The sequence below is a fragment of the Macadamia integrifolia genome, unplaced genomic scaffold, assembly GCF_013358625.1.
Source record: "Macadamia integrifolia cultivar HAES 741 unplaced genomic scaffold, SCU_Mint_v3 scaffold1413, whole genome shotgun sequence".
Taxonomy (NCBI): Eukaryota; Viridiplantae; Streptophyta; class Magnoliopsida; order Proteales; family Proteaceae; genus Macadamia; species Macadamia integrifolia.
In genome coordinates, this window is record NW_024868194.1 from 169,316 (window position 1) to 191,493 (window position 22,178).

The 22,178-nt window shown below is 39.0% G+C and overlaps 1 non-coding gene across 1 annotated transcript; it reads left to right on the forward strand.

The window, feature by feature from the left end:
* The first annotated feature begins 810 nt into the window (after positions 1 to 810).
* Positions 811 to 917, forward strand: LOC122063661. The gene has a single exon (XR_006135434.1). It is a non-coding gene; the product is annotated as a small nucleolar RNA R71 (small nucleolar RNA).
* The last annotated feature ends 21,261 nt before the right edge of the window (positions 918 to 22,178 follow it).

Genomic DNA, 22,178 nt, shown 5'->3' on the forward strand with positions numbered 1-22,178 from the left:
GCTTGCGAACTAACAGGCTAATGATTCCTAGGGTTAAGCTCTGGTTAACTGTGTAAAGTTCCTTTCTCCCTCTCATGTATAATTAAGACAACTTGGATGAGTTCTCTCGTAAGATTTTGATGGCTTGTCATGAGGAGGGAATATTTTTTCCAAGTCACTTATTCTACTTGCCTCTCTAGTGTTGGCAAACCCAGGGGGTTGCTTGTAAGATGATAAGAGAGGGGCCCTAGGAAAACTAGCCTGAGGTCTTACATTTGACCTAGGAAAAGTATTTTGAAAAAAAGATTGTTGTGCAAAGGGAGGCCTTTGGGGTCCAGGTTACCTTAATTATGAAAATTGGAAGGCCCTACTTGGTCAACCTAATTCCAGGAGAAATTTGGGTGATTTCTCGATCCTGGATTGCAGGTGTTACTATATGGATTATTCTGGTATAAGGCATTAACACTATCATTAGACGTACCCTAGAGGTGTTGGGGCATTCTTCTATGACATGTCCAGGGGACTGGTACCAAGCACACATCTTAACTAAATTGACTGATGATGGCTTTCTAGGAACAATAGCCTCAATCCTCTTGATTAGGCTATCCAAATGGGTTTCCTTGGCTACTATCCCATCCACAAAATATCCTTTCCCTCCTATGGTTCTTTCACTCTCTTGGGTTGATTCTCACTCACAGGTTTTGTTAGCTAAGTCAAGTAAGAATTCCCATGTCTTTCCTTCATTTGTAAAGGATGTGAATCCCGTAGGGCATATAGACTCTATCATTTGTTTATTTGGGTAATCATTACTCTCATAAATTCCATAAGTCTAGGCCATGGTGAGGGCATTCTTGGAGTAGATCCTTGAATCTCTCCATAAGTTTGGAAAATGACTCACTAGGCTTTTGCCTATACTGAAGGATATCACTTCTAAGCTTACTGGTCTTATGAGTTGGGAAAAACTTCTTGAGAAGGCAACTATAAATTTCTCCCATGTGGTTATAGAATTTATGGGTAACCCATGCAACCACTTTTTAGCTTGGTCTTCTAATGAAAACGTGATGAACCTATGCTTAATAGCATCATCAGAAAGCTGTTGGATCTTAATTAGAACACATACCTCTTCAAATTCCCTTAGAAATAGGTATGCATCCTCAGAGGTTAGCCCATGAAAGTGGGGCAACATAGTGATGTACTAAGATTTGAGCTCAAATTTATTACCCTGTGCTTGTGGTAGAATTATGCAGGAAGGTTGGCCTACTCTAGAAGGGTAGAACCTATCTTTCAGAGATTTAGGTGGAGTGTTTTGCTGTTGGTATCCTATATTGAAGGGTTTTAAAGAGAGCAAACATATAGGATCACTGCTTGTTGGATCTCTTCTTTTTAACCGATTCTTAGTATTACGTACCCACCTAACACTCATGCAATAGAAAACTATCCACAACTAGAGTAAGACAAGCACAAAAGAATAGAAAGAAAAACTTTTATTTATTTTTTATTTATTTTAGCTTTTTGGGAGCTTACCGGAAGGGATCTGGAGTTGCTCAGGTCAATTCCTAAGGTACTGCTACAGGGTGAAACCTATCTTCATCATACTGTGAGGCTTGGTGACCTCCACCGATACAACTATTATTGTAAGTTGTTCTTCTCAAGAATTCAATAAAAGAAAAGGAAAAACAAAATGCAGAAAACAAAGCACTCCGATTTACCAAAAGAAAATGAAAAAGAACATGGAACTGTCTCGTCGGCAACGGCACCAAAAACTTGTTAGGATTTAAAATGTAACTGTAAGCGTACAGATCAGTGTAGCTATGAGTCGAACACAAGGAGACCAGCCACTTTATTTTTGGCTTCTTTTAATAATGCAAAAGTGAACCAATTAATGGTTGTGATCTAATTCTAACTACCGTCCTAAACATATGTATCTAAAATAATGTCCTAACCATTCGTCATCTAAGAATTTAAATACACAAGCCATGCAATTAAAATTAAATAAATAAATAACTAAAAATAAACAACCCACGTAATTAAAAAGCAATGACAAAAAAATGTTGAAGTAAAAATAAAGTAAAAGAAAGGGGATAAAACTAGAGAGAGGCTCACAAGTAGGTTTCTCTACTTAGCTCGAGGGATGCATCATAATATGAGCTTCCCTACTTGACCAGAGAGTCACTCTTACTATGGTTACTCTACTTGGCTTTAGGGAAAGGGAGGCAATTAAAACAAAAACAATAAAATGATAGTTCTATGGCTAGGAGGGGCAAAGCAAACACATACACTAGCCATGAACCTTGGGGGAAAGGGAAAGCAATAATGTAATGACTGAAATTAAAATCCTAAATTAAGAAAGAAAGGTAGTCAAAAGAGGGTATGAGAGGGGGGAGAGAAGGCTATTGAATAAGCCCACCTACCTGAATTAGTGCTTGAACTTGAAAGCTTGGGTCATTTGAGTTACTACCAACCCTATAAACCAGATCTAAAATGAACCAAATCTAAAATTTCTAGGGTTGGAGAAAACAAATCTTGAAAAACAAAACTGAACTTGAAAAAGAGATGTTCCACGGCTCGTGATCTTGTCACCTAGAACTATAACTTAAAAATTACAACTCAATTGTATAAATCATAAACATAAAAGGGTGAATAAAAATAAAAGAGTGCTTGCATTAATTAAAATGAAAACCTATTATAAAAGTGATTAAACCAAAAAGAAAGAAGAACTAAAACTAAAGAGAGAGTGAGAGAGAGAGAGAGAGAGAGAGAGAGAGAGAGAGAGAGAGAGAGCAACTAAAAAAAACCCTAGAAGAAGAATGAAGTGCCTCCTCCCCTTATGTTGATTCTAATATATAGAGAATGGGAGAGGGAAGCTAACGATTTTAGCTTATAAAAAAAAAGGATTTTTTTTATCTTGTTGATGAGGTGGAGGAGAGAGAAGAGAGAAAGAGAAAAAACGTGTGGAGAGAGAATCTCCCACGATTTTTCTTGCCTTTGATTTCCTATTTTTTTCTCCCTTTTTTATTTTTCTCTCTCTTCTTGTGTAAGAAACCCACCTTGGCCAATTTTTCTTGCTTGGATTTGGACAATATTCTATTTTAATAGAAAATTCCATCTGTGCCCTTGTCTTTTCCTTATCTTTTTTTTTCTTTTTCTTTCCAATTATTTCTCTTCAACTTGCGCACAACCTTCTTGGCCGACCTCCTTGCTTTAAGTGATGAGTAGGAGAGAGAAAATATTTCAAAAAAATCTCCAAAAAATGGTAGCCAAAAGGTTTGACCTTGAGACCTCCTAATAAGGGATTTTGCGCACCACAACTCACCAACTACGCTAGATAGTTTTTGTTACCAAAAATGAATCTTCAATCACTTAAGGGTATAGTATATCGATCCTTGTTGGCATTTGAAATATTCCTTGTACCCTTGGGAAAACTGCAGATAGGCTGGTTCTGCATCTCGATTCAGTTCTAATCCATTGTTCTTTTTTTAGCCTGAAAAAAATAATCACTTGTATGGTTAACCAAACGAATGTATACTTTAAATTGAACATGTCCATCTTGCTCAGAATTTCATCCTCTTCGTAATCATAAAAAGAAGCAGGACCTCTTTTTGTGTAAAATAGGAAATATAGCGCCTAATACTCATTAAGGCCTTGAAAATATAAAATCTGCAAAAAGAGAGTAAAACCCAAGGTAGCTCCATTCTGAATATGTAAAAATACATGCTTTATTACTTAGATTTCGCACATAAATGTGCTCATCAGTTAGATACGAATTGTTAGGTTTTTAATTTCAATTGTAATTCCAATTTCCTTAGATCTGTTGGTTAGGAAACTTATAGATGCATATGTTTTAGGGCGGTAGTTAAAAGTATATCAGTATAATTAATCTGTGCACTTTCGCATTGCTAGTAGAAGCCTAAAATAAAGTGGTTGCTCTCCTTGTGTTGTTCGAATCGTTAGCTACACTAATCCGTATGCTTGCAGTTTGTTTTAAATCACAAACAAGGCCAGACATGTTAAGAAAGAGATCAATGATGCATTAATAGTTGTTACATCCTCCACCGTGGGTTGAAAAAATAGAAGAGTATCATCAGTGAAAAACATATGCAAAATTCTGGGGCCTGCCTAGCAACTTTTATCCCTTTAAAAAGATTCAAATCACGGTAAGTCAACAGAAGTCTAGATGAAGCTTCCATGGCTAAAATAAACAAAAAGGGGCTTAAGGGGAAACCTTTTCTGATACCCCTATATGGCTCAAAAAAATTGAAAGTAGATCCTCTCAGTTTAATAGAGAAAGAGGAGGAAGTCATTAGGAGCAAACCAGATCCCCCCATTTTTTACCAAACCCTAAAAATTCAAAGAGACCACTTTTAAGCCTCATTCGAGACTATCATAATCCTTGGACATGTCTTGTCACACCCCGCTCTCACAAAATCGAGCCGGTGGCTGAGTTAACTTCGGTTAACTCACAAACCTGCCAGGATCAACAATGTAGTAACTGCAATACAATATACATCTACTAAACTAAGATAAGACATGTATTCTCAGTGGAAGACCTATTCATAATAATACCTGTAATTGTTTCCCAAATACTTGATACCCAAATTGAGTTATAAAAGTAACATACATCTGGGCCCGAAGGCATGATATATATACAAAAATATAATAATTTAAGCATCAGGTAATCAAAAGGGAGTATATCAAAAGAATAAAAAATGAATCATTCTGGAGTCACTGCTGCCATGCAGCACAATCCTTGCACGTGCAATTAGTACCGTGCTCGAACTCATCAAGGATCCACCAGTCCTTAAAGAGAAACTCCACAGTGGGGCCCAGCTCCTGATGTCCAGACGGATAACCTATAAAATCACCTAAAAAGAGTTGTGCACGTGGGATGAGCTCACTAGCCCAGTAAGTGGAAAGGAAGACCACACAAGGGAAAACCACACAAGCAATCATAATACAAATGCACCTATATATATGCAATTCATTTTAACCTTATTCTCCAAACAACATTACTAGGCTATAGGTTATGTGCTACTCACAACCACAGTGCACATATGCCCAGGGTATGAGTGATGGACCCCATCCTAAGAAATGCCCATAGGGTTGCCAGAGAAGGCCCACCATTGGTACCTAAATTTAAAATGCAAGCCGACTCCTGACAAATTTAAATAACAGAAAGTAAATGGGTGACTCCACCTGAAATAAAAGCAATACGATCGGCCCTCTGAATATACCACCGGGGTTACCCACTATCCTAGCTATCAGTCGTACGTACTTCTAACCGCTGCAGGAGTTTGACAACCACAACCTAATGCTTCATCCTATTAGTAACCCAACACATAAACCCCTATTTGGAAGGGTCATAGCATAAAGGGGAATATAAATCCTAGCCGTATGCTTCTATATGAGCATAGTATGATTACACAATGGCACCGCGTCCCATTCCATGAGCCACCATGTACTCATTTATAAGTCATCTACGACATTTAATCTACCATGCATATCATGTCCATATGAAATTCTTTGATCACATACATTAAGACATAAAGAATATTCATCATAAAGCAAAGCATAGCATGTTATGTAAATGCACATACAATACGTGATATGGCATACATGATGTCTACTCTACACACAAGTGACATGATAACATGGCTAGACTAACACATGTTAAGTGATGCATAACATTCCGAAATTAAATCAGAGTCGACTCCCCACTTACTTGTATATGTACACAGTGCTTGTACCCGACACATAAGAGATCCGATGTGTGGGTACACGTATAATGAGTGTAACCTATTATAAACATAATGGTTTATCATTTCTCTATTTTGAGGTCAAAATCATCATGTTTGAACACTAAAATCGGGTTTAGAATCATAAATGGGGGTTACCCATCAAATTTGGACCCATTCTGGGCATTCTGAAAAGACAGGTGGGCATGAGTCAAAGACAGGTGGGCCTTGGAGCTTATCGGTCTTATACCCGTCAGTTACACTAGAGGCTTAGAAACTGAGTTCAGGGAACTCAGGTGGACCAGGGACCTAAAGACAGGTGGGTCTGGAACACCCCCCAGTCCTGAAACGAAATTCTTTCATCATCTTCCCCATCTTCTCTCTAGCTTAGGGAACTTGTTTGGGTTCGATCCGGTGACTCAAATCACTTATCTAAGGTCCAATCATGTATCCTTAACCTAGATCTAAGATCAAATCAAAAGAAAAAATGAGATTCTTACTTTTTCTCAAGAACACCAATGAAACCCTAAATTTCACTTCTTTAGCTCAAGAACTTCAAATACTCTAGATCTTCACCAACACTCCTTCCAAATCCTTCAAAATCATTGTACACACCTTCCATTAGACCTTAGATTTGATTATCCAAGTATGATTAGCAAGATCTAAGCTTTCCCAAAAATCAAAAAGAGGGTTTAAGAAAGGGGTTTTCCTAAGAATCCTTAGAATATGTACAATACCTACCTTAAATCAAAGATCCCGGCGAGTAGATCATTAATCCGGGCTCAAAATACGATGACCCAGCTCTAGTGAAGCTCTATGGTTGATTTTCTTTCTTCTTTCTTCTTCTTCTTCTTCTTCCTTTTCCTTTCTTCTTTCTTTCTCTCTCTTCTTTACTCTCCCACCGACCAACTATCATTAATGAGGGAAAAGATAATAAATGTATCATCTTTTATACCTGAGCCCCCAAAAATATTTTCTAGTCACAGGTGGGTACATCTCAGGTGGGCATTCTCAGGTGGGTATACCTCAGGTGGATATATCTCAGGTGGACATTCTCAAGTTCGTACACCTTAGGTGGGTATATCTTAGGTGGGAATTCTCAGGTGGGTATTCTCAGGTGGGTATTTCTCAAGTGGGTATATCTCAGTGGGTATATCTCAGGTGAGTATATCTCAAGTGGTATACCATTCTAGTCAGCCCATTGCTAGTGTTCCACTTGGACTTCAATGGGGATAAACTTATAATTAAATTATATCGGTACCCAAAATTACTAGCACGTACCTTTACTTCTTGTACATGGCCTCGTGGTGCATGCAAGTGCAAGGCTTGGATGACATATTACACTTGGTCCCGCTCGGTCTTGTCGGGCCAACCCGAGTTCAAGGTCACTCTTGCTACTATGTTCCATATAGTACTTGCGTCAGTCCGCTCCGATTTAGCCCCTACATGATCAAACCAAGTCAATACGGGTAATTAGACCGGGTTTAGAAAGTAGGGTATCACATGTCTAACTTGATGGTGAAAAACTGAGTCTTACCTTTGTTATGTTTCAATTAATGAAAAAATTTCTGGGCAGTTCTAATGTTATCCAAAATCTGTCTACCAGGTAGAAAAGCAGATTGAAAAGGCGAAATAATTCTGGGGAGTATTTGTTTTAGTTTAACAACAAGAATTTTTTCCAGCACCTTGTAGGCACGTTACAAAGACTAATGGACCTAAAATCTTCTACCAAACAAGCATTGTGTTTTTCTAGAATCAGGCAAATGAGGATGTGTAAACCCATGGGGTAATAACTGGTTGAGAAAAAAATTGGTCACAAAATTACAAACATCATGATGAATCAAATCCCATAACTTTTGAAAGAACAAAGCCTAAAACCCATCAGCTCCTAGAGCTTTGTAAGCCCCAAAAGAAAAAACAATCGTGTGGATTTTATCATAAGAATGGACTTGGGATAAAGAAAAAGCTTCATCATGTGTTATGGTGGGGGAAGAGGCATTTGAGAAAGGATGGGTCCAAGAGGTTAGAGGTGGTATAAAGAGAAGACAAGTATGAGGTAAATAGATTGGCCATTTCTCTAGGATAAAATTTTTTCTCATTGGAATATAATAAGATGAAGTCAAAATTTCTTTTCCTGAGATTAACACAAGAGAAAGTATGATAAAAATGAGTATTGCAATCACCATTGTTGATGTAATCATGTCTGGCTTTTTGTAACCAAAATTTCTCTTCAGCTTCAATAATCCAACAAAGATTGGACTTGGTAGAAATCAAGTCAGGGTGAGTGAGATTTCAAGCATTATCCAAGGAGAGATGGGAAGAGAAAAGGTGGTTGTTCAAAGTCTTAATATTTCCAAAAACTTCATAATCCAATCGGCTGAGGATTCTGCTCATTGAAGAAAACTTGTCAACCTAGTTATCCCATCTCAAATTTTTCCAAGAAAAAATTGGCATAAGGGGATGAATTCTAGGTGAGAGAGCCAAGCTTCCTAAAAGCAAAAACGCTTTCAGAATTTAAACTGGAGGAATATTCCATATTAAGGATAATAGCATTGTGATCAGAACCTACAGAATAATGTTTAAAATGGCCACAGATGGGAACAAAGAGAACCATGCAAGGAGGCAAAAGCTTTATTGATGGATTCCTTAATAAGCTTAAGTGGCTTTTTGTTTATTGGTCCAAGTAAAAAGGCTTCCATGTGGCCTAATTTCATCAAGGTTGAAAGAGGAAGAAAGATATCCAAGGTCGAGGAAGACGGGCAGGTTTTAAAGGGGGAACATCCCAACTTGTCATACTCAAAGATGGGTTCTTATTTATTTAGGCAGAATTTTCCTATACCAGGTGGTGAAGCTCACCACTCCATCATGGTTCATAATTTAGTACCTTTCCAAACTACCCTCCTAATAACCCCCCTACCCAACCATTCAGATTTTAAAGCACCCATGGTGAATGAATTCATATAGGGAATATTCAATAAGAATTATTTTATAGGAATCATCTAAAAATCAAGAGAATATATAAAAACAAAAAATATAGTTATTTGACTTAAAAGACCAATAAATATAAGGATATATGGACCCTAGAACCCAACTCTAGGTGGCAACGCCAAGTCTCTCCCAAGAGAAGTCCAAAGGAAAATAATGGATTCAAACCGTTCCGTGGTCCAAGGAAAAGAATGAATTCAGACCATTCTAGGGAAGTAGACCATGGAGGGGAAACCCTCGAAAGCAACAGTCAAAACTTGGTTGTCCTCACATGGTTGTAGACTCATTATAGGAGAAGATAGCTAGTTCCTCTGTCACTAGTGGGTAACTCACTGGCTATTTGCTTCCAGTGATGTTGCAAGCAATGAGGTTGAAATCAAACCAAAATCGTTTTCTGAAATTGAACCAAGCTGTTTACATTGAAATCATTAATAAATGGTTCAATTTTGAAATCAAAATTGAGACAATTTAGTCAAACGGTTTAAACTGAATCAAACCGTTTAAATCGTTAATAAACCGATTAAGTAAATTGCAAAACAGATTAACATATACATGATAAGTTTAAGTCATTCAATGTTAAGTTTATGTAATTTCATCAAAAAAAAAAATTACATCAAACAACTATTAAGGGAAAGCATTATAATAATAAATAATTCAATTTAATATTCAGTTTACATCTTCTTTTTTAAACAAGTTTACATCCATTTTATTAAGAAAATTTAAAGGTGAAGAAGCCCTTTTGAATAAAATAAAAATAGAAATCCTAAGAAATGATTTATGAACGATTTTGATTTCAAAATTTGAAAACATTTTTTAAGCGATTCGTTTTTTGTTTTACCTAAAAATTCTTGCATTGTACTGAACCGTTGAAACCGAAACTGATCCAATTAACACCCTTAATAGTAGGAGTATTATACTAAGAATAATAATAGTAATAGTATGTAATAAGTGTGGCCAGTCTCTTGCCACCTGTCTTGCCCAACTTGCACCCAAAAAAAAATAAAAAATGAAAAAAAAGGGCTATGTGCCATTTAAATTCCACAACTAGTTTCTAAAAATTATAAACAAACAGGGTTGGTCATTTTTTTATCTGTATTACTCCATTAGATTTTTTCTCATCTTGTATGAAAAGCACTATGAAACTGATTTGACTCACTATTCCAGTCAACCATCCAGGAATCTAGTAGTATAAACACCCCCTAGGCCTAGTTGCGGGATATTTGAGTATCAAATGAATTAGGGTAGTGTTGTCAATTGGAGGTTAATCGAGATGGGTCAAAACTGTTTCCATTTTTTTTGGGCCAAGATCAAAATCATCTCAACTGTGATACCCAAGAATGCGACAAGTACCAGACCTACTTAAAAGGTCGGTGAGGTGTCCCAACCAAGAATATGACAAGTACCAGGGGGTTTGGGAGATTTATGAGGATGTGCAAACTTTAGTCTGACATCACATAGGGAGAGATTACTGGGCTATTAAATAACCTCTAGCCTCCTTAATACGGCACAATGCATTTTTAAGTCTTGAGGCCCATGGGTTAAAGAGGATAATATTATGGAAGGATAATGGGGTTGGGGCATTACAAATGGTATTAGAGTAAACCCCGATAGTGTGTGGGATAACAAAAGGACGTTGTGCCGAAATGAGGAAAATTGTGACACCTAGGAATACGGCAAGTACGAGATCCACCTAGGAGATCGGTGAGGTATCCCCACCAAGAATACGACAAGTACCAGGTGGTTTGGGAGATCAGTGAGGGTGTACAAACTTTAGTCCAACATCGCCTAAAGAAATATTACTGGGTTAGTTAATAATCTCTAGGCACAACGCGTTTTAGAGCCTTGAGGCCCATGGCCAAAGAGGACAATATTGTGCAAGGTTAGGGCTGACAAAAAAAAAAAAAATGATTCCAAACCTTGAAACCAATACCAATTAATGATGGGATTATTTGGTTCTAGTTCCAATTGATACTACTTAATTCAAACACTAATTAATTTGGCCCAACAAAAATATTCTTTCAATCTACATATTGGGCCGATGTACAATCTATGATACAATTAAGCTATGTTTGATTACAAGGGAAATGAAGGGGAAGGAAAGTTATTTTCAAATGTAAGATATATATATATATACACATATATCATACTATCATACTATCCATGTACCCTATAAAAGGACATACTGGTGTTTTTTGGTAAACTTTACCATCTGACCCAAATGCCACCATTACTACTTAAATTATGACTAATGCCCCCATTTAACATCCCTCCATAATTATTTTAAATAAAAATTCTCTCTATAAACCATACAAAGTTAAATCTCACTCTCTCTTCCCTAAACGCGGAGGAGAAAAATTCTCCCCCATGTAACATCTCTCCATATTTAATTCTCTTCATAATTCCTTAAAAAAAATTCTCTCCATAATTATATATCTCAATCTCTCTCTGCCTCATACTCTCACTTCCCGAAACCGTGGAGGAGAAAAACTCTCTCCCTCCCACTATCCATAATTAATCAAGGAATCAAACTTTACTAATTTATGTAACATCTCTCCATATTTAATTCTCTCCATAATTATTTTAAAAACAAATTCTCTCCATAATTATCTCTCTCTCTCTCTCTCTCTCTCTCTCTCTCTCTCTCTCTCTCTCACTGTCTCTTCCCTAAACGTGGAGGAGAAAAACTCTCACCCTCCTAGTATCCATAATTAATCAATGAATCAAACTTTACTAATTTAAATCTCCCCATAATTATTTGGGTAATTTACAACGCCACCCCTTGGAGAATGCCAATATTATAGGGACACCCCCTCTCTTTCACCAAATTGGACTCGGACCCCCTGCCGTCAGTCAGTGTTACAAAATGCTTTGAAATGACGTTTTTGCCCTTATGAGTAAAACACTGGTAAGTTACCCATTTTCATTATCCCAAAATACCCCCTTTACTTTTTTACCATTTCATTCTCCTTCTCTCCTCTACCAAAGGTTCAGATGAGTTCCAGCCAAGATAAACAGGACAGTCGCCGGCGAGTTTTGCCGTGCTAAGGTTTTCTCTCTCTCTCTCTCTCTCTCTCTGTTTTTCCACCAGGTTCGGCTGAAGTTTTTTTTTTTTTCTATGTTTTTTCTCTGTGCTTCGTCCCGGTTCAGCTGAAAGTAGAGCTGAGTTTCTTTTCTTTCTCTGATTTTTCTCCCTTTTTTTTTTCCTGATGTTTCTCTGTTCCGCTCTTCTAGCCTTTTGAAGAATTGAAAGTACTCTTCGTCCCCTCCAACTGGTTCAATCCATGCTCTAAGGGCTGCTTGTCTCCATACTTTATTGATTCACTGCTCAAAGTTAGGTTGTGAGTTAGGTTTTCTTCTTCAATCGATTTTGGGAATAAAATCTTTAAGGGCAATTTCGGCACTCCCCTATTTTTAAGGGTAAAATGGTATTTTAAAAAAATATGAACTGCTGATATCAACATTCTTGGTATATTCTGTAATGTTGACTGACGGCAGGGGGTCCGAGTCCAATTTGGTGAAAGAGAGGGGGTGTCCTTATAATATTGGCATTCTCCAGGGGGTGGCATTGTAAATTACCCTAATTATTTTTAATAAAAATTTTCTCCATAATTATCTCTCTCTCTCTCTCTCTCTCCCTCTCTCTCTCTCTCTCTTCCCTAAACATGGAGGAGTAAAATTCTCTACACTTGTAACACCCATAATCTGTTACACCAGTGCCCTAACCTGGTCTAAATTAAACTATTGTGATAGGTCTCGGACCGAAGGTGGAAAGTACCACTGGGTTTTGGCTCGCAACAGCCCATTACCAAAGGGGGAAAGATGACCCCACTTGCTCATGTATTGCTTTCCAATCTAATTGGAGGGGTTTCAGACCTTTCGATCCCAGACAATAAGTGACATGACACCCCACACCCAAATCCCAACACACACCAAAACTATCGAAAGGCCATGTGCACAACCTAAGGCAACCACCCGTGCAAGACCAACTAGTGGATAACAAGCAATCAAGATACAGCTGTCTTGACCACCAAAAATAGACCATCGAAAACACCTGGGCATGGATCTGGTGGGCTGAATTTGGTGGACACTTGTGCTGTCCACTAGGCTCCAATGCCCTTGGGTCCCACCACCAGCACCGTGAACAATCATGGATGACCCCGTATACTCTCCCACATTTTCTTCATGACTTGTACTTTGTATAAGTTCAAGGAGATGGGCCCACGTACCTTGACTCGTGAAATAACCCACTCGGCCCAACCAAGGGCCAACCAAATAGACCTTAGTGTGAGACTTACTATATATGCGAGAAATGAGAATCATTTCTCATTTTCTCACTTGTACAAATCATGAGAGAGGAAAGGAAGAGGAGAGAAAGGAAGGAAAAGGAAAAGAAAGGAAGAAGAAGAAAGGGAAGGAGAGGCAAGGACTCATCCTGGCTTCCAGATGCCTGTATCGTTTCCGAATCCTTGCCAAAGGTAGGTGTTACTTCTCCTACTACATTCTCTCTCTTCATTTTGACCTAGGATAGTTGGACACAAGGTGAATCATGACACTGGCACATCCCGGAGCTTAGGGAATGATCATTTCACTTCCTCAGTGTGATTGCAGAACTCAAACCAAGTCCAGTGAGCTCCAACAACAAGATGGACTAAATGATCATCTAGGGTTTTGATCGTTCTATCGACGTATTTCCCAAATGGCCCAATCGAATTGGGATTTCTTTACCTTAAAATGATGCTAGGAACACCCCCTACAGACTCCACAAAACAAATCTTGATAATCGGGACTGAGCTGGAAAGCCCCAAATGACACGGGAACTTTTTGTGTTTCCATCGGAAACACCTAGGCCTGAATTCGGTGGGTTGTTTCCAGTGAACAAGAAACTCTTATGAGCTCTCTATTTGCACCACCGGATTCAACACTGCTTCTAGTGACTGAATCCAGTGACACTCTAGACTATAAAGATTTCACGGTACATTTACCCTTTGGGGGTGACCTCTATGGGCCCCTTGCGATGATTCTGACATGTATTGACATTCAGTTACCTTTATGCCTAGGATAGAGATGCACACATACCTCGAGTCCAGTAGTGAGTTGAACAACCGATTTACACACTTGGAACCAAATATACAAACCACAACTAAGGTGAGAGATGGTTGAATTTTATTTTGGGATTGTTTAACTATATTAAAACTGCTCACATGTGCTAGGATTTCACGTGATTATTAATTGCTTAAATGATTATAATGCTCCATAATATGTTATATTATTGCATGATATATTGTTGTTGGAATTGATATGAAATGTATGTTGTGAGACGGAAATCCAATGTGGCCAAGGTGGTTCCAGTACCATGATTGTTGTACGTTTGTTGCATTCATACATTGATTATGTGCATTAGAATTAGATGTAGTCATGGATTACACTTTGTGGCCAATGGTAATCCTGATGTTGTGTAGTCCATACTGAACTGCTTTGTATACTAGAATAGATGTATAGTCATGGGTTACACCTTGTGGCTGATGGTATCCCTGTATCGTCTACCCCAGGACTAAACTTGGAAATGGACTCGCTTCGTGGCCAATGGTAATCCTGGTGTCGCATGGTCTGTACTAACTGTATCATTATGCAAGGCATGTAGGATATTGTGATTAGGTGACATTTCTTATGCTACTTCCCTTTGCCAACAGGGGGTAAGGTGTTGGATAACCCAATGATGGTATGTTCAATGAACCTTTTCAGAATGCCACACCCACAGTACAATGTGATTATTGTCGAAGGTAGGAAATAGTCTGGCATAGCCGATGGTAATCTCGATGTCGTGACTACCAGGAAGGGGTTATCAGTGGTTTACCGGTAGGCTCCTAATCATGGCTAGGGCTTGTATCATTGTGTAGATGATGTGCAAGTTCTAAGACCAGGGACAGAGCCTAATGTGTCATAATAGCATTACCTGACTTAGTTGTATCGTTAGGTGGTTTAATAATCAAATGAATTGCATCATTCACATCATGGACTATGTGTTGAATTTCTGTATTCATGTCATCATGTAATGTTATATATGTGAATGCTTATATTTGGTTGTGCATGAACTCCACCTCTCACTGAGCAAGTTGGAAGCTCACCCCACGTATATGCCCCCTTTTAGATGATGATACAAGTATTGTTGTGCCTGTGGTTTATGATTCTCTATCCTCCAGGCCTGAGTACGGAGTAAGTGACTGGTGGATGCCAGAAGCAGAGGAGCATGATCCAGGCTATGCTTGTGACTATTGTGCTTATACAAAACCATGAGTTGTATAGATTTCTTTTGATTAGTCTGATATAGAACCGGTGAATTATATATTTTGGGCTTATTATTTATAAGTCATGGATATTTGTAATGGAGTAACTTTGTTATTTATATATTGTATCATTAGATATTCCCCATTTTAATTATGATTCCGCTGCAATTTGTTTGGTTTATGTTGTGAGATTGTTTATTTTAAGGTACTGCTATCAAAGATCCTAGTAGGTTTGTAAGACGGGTACATGTCTTACTCACACCATTGATATTCCTAATTAATGATGGGTTGGGTTTACTAGAATTGGGGTATGATAGCTTCGTATCAGAGCATGATGCTCTGCATTAACTCGCAATCTCGACCGAACCATAATTTGGGGTTAGGATTTAAATAAAAATCTCAAAGACAACAATTAATAGAAATTGCATAATTAGGAGACAAGTTTAGGTGCTAAATCCATTTCATTATATATATATAAAGAGAACTTAATACATAAGCTTACACCAAAATTTTCTTGAAATAAAAGACTAAAAGCAAGAAATCCTAACTAGGCTAATTCCTAGGAATTCAAATAACATAAGCAAATGATAGGAAGTAAAATGCAACTAAAAGCTAAAACCTCAAAACTGTGAAGAAATGCATAAAAAGGGAAATCCTAGACTATATGGCAACAAAAGCCACTACTACGGGTCCTGTCGCTGATTTTACCCTTGGCCTTGCGATTGGTTCTGATCCTGTGCTCCCGGCTCTGGTATTAGGATGGCAAGGTGGAAGATCATTGCCTGCATCTGTGCCTCAAGGGAGGCCACCCAGGTGTCTAAAAGGCAGTAGCTCCTGTCAACACACTGGTCGAGTATCCATCCTCCTCAGTATGTTGATGGTGGTATCCAGACGAGCCATCATGTCATTGAGTCCATAGGGCCTCAAACCCCTAGTGCCATGGGATGAGGAGGTAACAGAAGCCCCCATAGCCTAAGGGTTAGGTGGTGGAACCACCCCAGTAGGAGGCACGTGTGAAGGGTTAGCACCTCCATCACCATCCTGATCACCATCCTGACCACTCCCATTACCACCTCCCGGTTGGTTCTTTATCTCCATTGGCTGATCCTCCTCAGCTCATCCTCAGTGACCTCATTCATACTCAGCTTCATCTTCTTTGGAGAGTCTTGGTTGAAGTCTAAGACATCAGTTCCGAAGCTCTCCTCACCCTCCAAATTCACACCAAAGCATAGGAATACCTCAGTCAGAATCCGTCTGCAGCAATGATTTCCAACCCTACGTACCCTCCCTCGGCCCATTTCACCATGGTCCACATCAATAGGTAAGGGAGGCAAACCTGCAGAGCCATGTAGACACAATAAGTGATGTAGGCATGAAGGATGGACACCTCATCAAAATGGCTGCTGGTGGGAAGGACATTCAGCTGGATAACCTGACACACGACCTTCGGTGTAGCCCAATAATTGGTAGAGAGGTGCCATCTAGAAGCATCCCTTATGAGCATGTTGTCCATCTATGCCTGGACATCAAAGTTTTGGAACTCATAAGATAGATTCCTAGGTTGGTAGTAAGCCAACTCTCGTTCGTTGGAAATCATCAGTATGTTGGCTAACTCAGCATGCCAAAGGAGATATTGATCCCCTCCACCCTTGAGGTGATCCTCATCTCCTCAGTGCCATGATTCTCACATCGCAGATTGTAGTAGAAGAGCCTCACAAGCCTTAGGTAGTACTTCACGTTCGGCTTTAGGATACGGTACCACCCTAGGGATTCGAAGCGTTGGTGGATGCAAAACCTTTGGAAGTCCCTTGTCCTCACATACTTCTCAGGATCGACATTCCTATACTCAAACTTCTCCCAGTGATCTTGCTCCTCCATAGAGCAAAACAACTGGTGATCATACTGTTCTTCCTCGAGAATAACAGATTATGCGGCACCACGGCAGGGACGAACATGGCGACCAGACATGGTTGCAACAAAGGTTCCTAGGTTTGGGAAGAACAAACCTTAAGTTATGAGAGAATACCAAAATCCACAGAGAAGAATTCAAAACCTAGGTCAGAGAAGAGGAATAAATGACCTTGGATGTGTGAAAGGTGGCAATTGGGCACAAAATCATGAGAAAAGGTACGGAATGGATGGGGAGACCTTCCTTGGTTGTTTCCTCTCCTTCTCCAACTGATAGAATAGGATTTTGTGTGAAGAGAATGAAACCTAAGCCTATTTATAGCATTTTTGGGTCCACTAGAAGCACCCCACTGGAAACACTGGACTTAAATCCAATGAGTGTTTTCTGTGAAAAATTTTGGGAAATCTTCTCTCTATCAAGGCCACCGGAAATAGACCTAATGAATCCGGTGGATATGGCCTTGTTTCTGATGACTTTGTGCCTATTTCTGGTGAACTCTTTTGGGAAGAAAATTTTTATTTTATTTTATTTTATTTTATGATATTACTTCCTTAATTAGGGATTTCCACCCTAATATGCGTGTGATCAGATTTCAATATTTGGTGGACCCCACCTATGAATGCTCTACTCATAAAATGGTATTTGTGTACGCATGCAGGACCCACTGTGCATGTTGATCTTAACATACTTGCTACCTATGTATGTGTGATAAATTAAGATTCCTCAATAGGAATCATGTTATGCAGGAATAGCCGATCCCAATCTAATGCGTCACCTCCCGCTTCCCCTATGTGGACGGAGGTAGACCGCGCAGTGTGCCACCGGCCCCACCTGTTCTCATGGGACAAGATGTCACTAATATAATGGGCAACATGATACGTGAGGTGGAAGAGAGCTAAACTCAGTCCATGGCTGGGATTAATACCCGAATCCAAGCTGCTATGGAGACCCAGAATGCACCTCCTGCACCCCATACTCCACCGGCACCAACCCCATTGCCAACTAGCTCAGCCACCCTTCAAACATCGGATGGGATGCAAGGGCAAGTGCACGAGCATGTGCAAGGATAAGCATAAGGGTAGTTTCATAGACAAGTACCCAGGTAAGTGTGCATGGGCATGTGCAAGGTTAAGCACAAGGGTAGTTTCATTGACAAGTACCCAGGTAAGTGCAAGGGCAGGCCCAAGTGCACGTAGAGGTTAGGACTGACCTAACCAAAATGATGGAGAAGTTCCAAAGGCTAAGGCCCCATATTTCTCCAATGTTAGCCATGATTAGTTGCTTCCCTTAAAATGGATTAGGGGTATAGAGAAAGTCTTTAAGTTAATGGGCTGCGATGATGAGCAAAAAATACTATGTGCCGGCTACCAATTGCAAAATGAAGCCGATGCTTGGTGGAGGGCTATTAAGCCCATTATGAGAGCAACCAACCCCACTCCCACTTGGGAAGACTTCAAGTAGACCTTCTATGGGAATTACTTCCCTAAGAGCTTTCGAGACAAGAGAGAGGGTGAGTTCTCCAATTTAGTGTAAGGATCCCGATCAGTGCTAGAGTACCAATAGAGGTGCGAGAAGCTGTACTACTTGCCCGCGGCACATTTAAAATGATAGGTCCAAGACCAGGAAGTTCGAAAAAGGGCTAAGGCCTAGCATCAGTTCTACTATGGCAAAGTTGAAGCTATAGACATATGTTAAGGTGGTCCAAGTGGCCAAGTCCATTGACAACCGACATAGGGACAATTTCTCGGCCCAACAAGGAATGTGGAAGAGGCCCATGGTGTCCTCTGATTCTAGGGGAGCTAGCAAGCACTCAAGAGGCCCTTATATCAACCCAACTTCAGTCCAATAAAGAAGACCAGAAGCAAGTCAAGCCTCCCAATCCTCCCGCTCCAGTGGTATGTCTCAATCTATGGGTTCAAACCCTAGGTGTTTCCATTATGACCAGCCAGGTTACCTACCCCGAACATGCCCCCACCGGAGGCCTAGTGATGCACCTTATACCCTGCCACCTAGGCCCCAACAAGCTTATGCAGCCAACTATAAACATCCAATTTTGTCACCCTCCTCCGGCTATGATGACTTATAGATCTTGGATGCGATCTTTCGCTTCCGATAGACAGAGATGACAACTAACTGAGGTAACTATTCCCAGAAGCATTCCATACTTACCCAAAATTCCTAGAAATCCCATGCAAGAGAAAATAAGGGTCCAATATGACATTTTATATACGAAGGAATTCAGTCCTAGGTGACCGTACAGATGCATATTATTCGGAATCGCGATTCCAACGATATATGGTGTTAGAAACAGCTAGAGGTGGGGTGAATAGGTTTTCTCGAGAGTACTTGATAATTTTTTGATTTACCACAACTTCAATGAAATATAGAATTAAAATATTAAGTCACAAAGATTTTATAGCAGTTCGACTGATAACCAAGTCTACGTCTACTCTTCTAAATATCCCTTGAGATTTTCCACTATATGTTTCTTTTACCAAGCAAGAAACAAGCCTTTACAATCGTCTTAGTTACGGGTCAAGTATAACACACTCTTGAGTATAAGTAAGAGCAACTCACAATTGTCTTAGTTACGGGTCAAGTGTAACCCACTCTTGAGTAGAAGCAAGAGTAACTCAAACCACTCTTAAGTATGAGCACTTCTTGAGTACCGACAAGAGAACCGACAATTGAAACAAAAATACAAATTGTAAGAGTTGAATGATGTTACCCGTGGTATATAGAACAAGTACTCTTATGTAAATGTGCAAGTGGATGAATGCAATGAATGAACGTGCTTGCACTTTGAAGCTTCTCAATGAGGATGACTTGAATGGTTGAAGCTTCTTCTTCTCTTTCTCTTCTCACTCTTTTCTTAGAGCTTCACTCACAATCTCTCTCTTTCTTTTTCAACGTATTTCTCACTCAATTGTATGCGCAAAATGTGTCTTATGAATATGGAGAGAGGTGCATAAAACATTGCCTAAGAGTGGGTATTTGTAGCCAAGAGAATGAGTGAGAAGAGGTTTAAAAAATCCTCCAATGGATCTATCTTTCCTGATCCAGATCTAAATCCTTGATCCAGATTCAAACTAGCCATTTATGACCATTGGGATTTGAAGTTTGATCCTAATTCAGATTTCCAGATTGGAGTTTTTTCAATCCAGATTGATCTGGATTTCCGGATCCATCTGGATTGAATCCTGATGCCTCTGTCAGTCATTTTTTTTGACAGATAGTGTAGATTGTACAAAAACAGTCATATATTTCTCATCCAAACTCAAATTGGGATGATTCAAGTTGTGTTAGATTCAAAACTCAATTTTTTACAACTTTCATGAAGAGTCCATCTCCTAATACTTAATTTAAGATTACCGAAAATGCCCTTTAGTCAGGTCAATGTAGTTTCACAGAATTTCATTAGAACATATTTTTCCTAATATGTTTCTAACCACTTAGGGACTTTCATACTTGGTCAAGGTATGTCCTAAGGTCATTCTAGTATGATGTTATGCAATGTATGATGTGTGTGCATGTATATATATGAAAGTTTACAGATTACATATAGACAACTATTCTATCCTAGAGGTCTTCTTCTCCACTTGAGCCTTAAAGTCTTTATCTTGACTTCTACTCTTGGCACTTCCTCCATTCTTCTTGTTTGCAATTCTATGACTTTGAGATTCATGTCTTGACATCTTAAAGCTTGAATTCTTCGAATACCTTCTTCAAGCATTGATCCAACCTTATTGATACTCCTCATTCGATTACTTTATCAAATTCGATCTTTGATATGAAGTCTTTTTAAAACAATATTTGAAGGAAAATTGTTGTTATCATAAAAACATGAGTGTGGAGGTGAAATACCTTCTTTGATATGTAATGCATACTTATGAGATACAGAGCAGTGCTTATGTATGGTGTGTGCACTATTACATTGAGTATCACTTAAGGTCTTCTTATTCTTCTTGCAGTTGATCCTCAAGAGTCTTCATGTTCTATTACATTGACCTTGCATGCTTGAAGTCAAAACCAATGTGGAGAGTGATACTCAATGTACTTCAAGCTTTGACGCTTTAGAGATCTTCTTCAACTCTACTAGAGGTTAGGCAGCCTCGTGTCTTGATCCTTTACATCACACTTGGTATAAAACATTAGTTATATACACACTTGTTTGTTATCATCAAAACCAATGTGGAGAGTGATATCGAGTGGTATTCCCAAAAATCTCCCCCTTTTTGGTGATGATGAACAAGTGGATTAAAGAAATATGAGAGACAGAAAATTTCACAAAATTTCTTCCCCTTTGTTTAGGAGTCAATGATTTCTTTAATCAAAGATCACTCTCCCCTTATTTCAACAACAAAAATGGGTGGGATGCACAACATAAAGTGCAAAAAAATGTTTGTCTCTCCCTAGTCATGTGTATGGTATAGTAAACAAGAGGTGACATACAAGCACAAGCATCAATATCATCTCCCCAAATATCTTCTCCCCCATAGCATCAATATCATTATCTTCTCCCCCTTTGGGACATATAGCTTTGATCAAGATCCCCCTTGAGGTGATCTCCCCCTGAATAAAAGAGATAAATCATAAATGGATAGCTCTCCCTTGATATGTGCTAGTGTAGAGATAAAGATGTAGCAAAAGTTGAGAGATAACATCAAGATATAGATATCGAGTGCTAACCAAAAAATAAGTCAAAACCATAAGTGTGTGTCCATCAAACCATAAATAAAGACCATCCAAAGTTAAACAACCATAGGTTTTAAAGGTAGCTTAAGAATCAAAGTAAAGCTCAAGGATGGGGAGGAGATGGAGGTGGATTCACCATATGCTTCGCTAAGTGCTCTAAGTAGGAGCAAAGATCGTCAAGCTTGTCATATGTGGTCTTGAATTGACGATCAACATCCATCCTAAATTCTGAAAATTCTTACTCGATGTGTATCATGCAAGTGTGTGTTAGGATTTAAAATGTAACCGTAAACGTATGAATCAATGCAGCTAATGGGTAGAACACAAGGAGAGCAGCCACTTTATTTTAGGCTTCTTCCAGTAATGTGAAAGTGCTAAAATAAAAAGTGCTGAAAAATAAATAAATAAAATAAAAAAGAGAAAAAGCTAGAGAGAGGCACACAAGTAGGTATCTCTACTTAGCCTGAGGGATGCACCATAAACAATATGAGCTTCCCTACTTGACCAGAGAGTACTCTTACAAGGGCTTTTCTACTTGGCTTTAGGGGAAAAGATGAAAAATAAATAATCAAAATAAAAGGATGGTTCCATAGC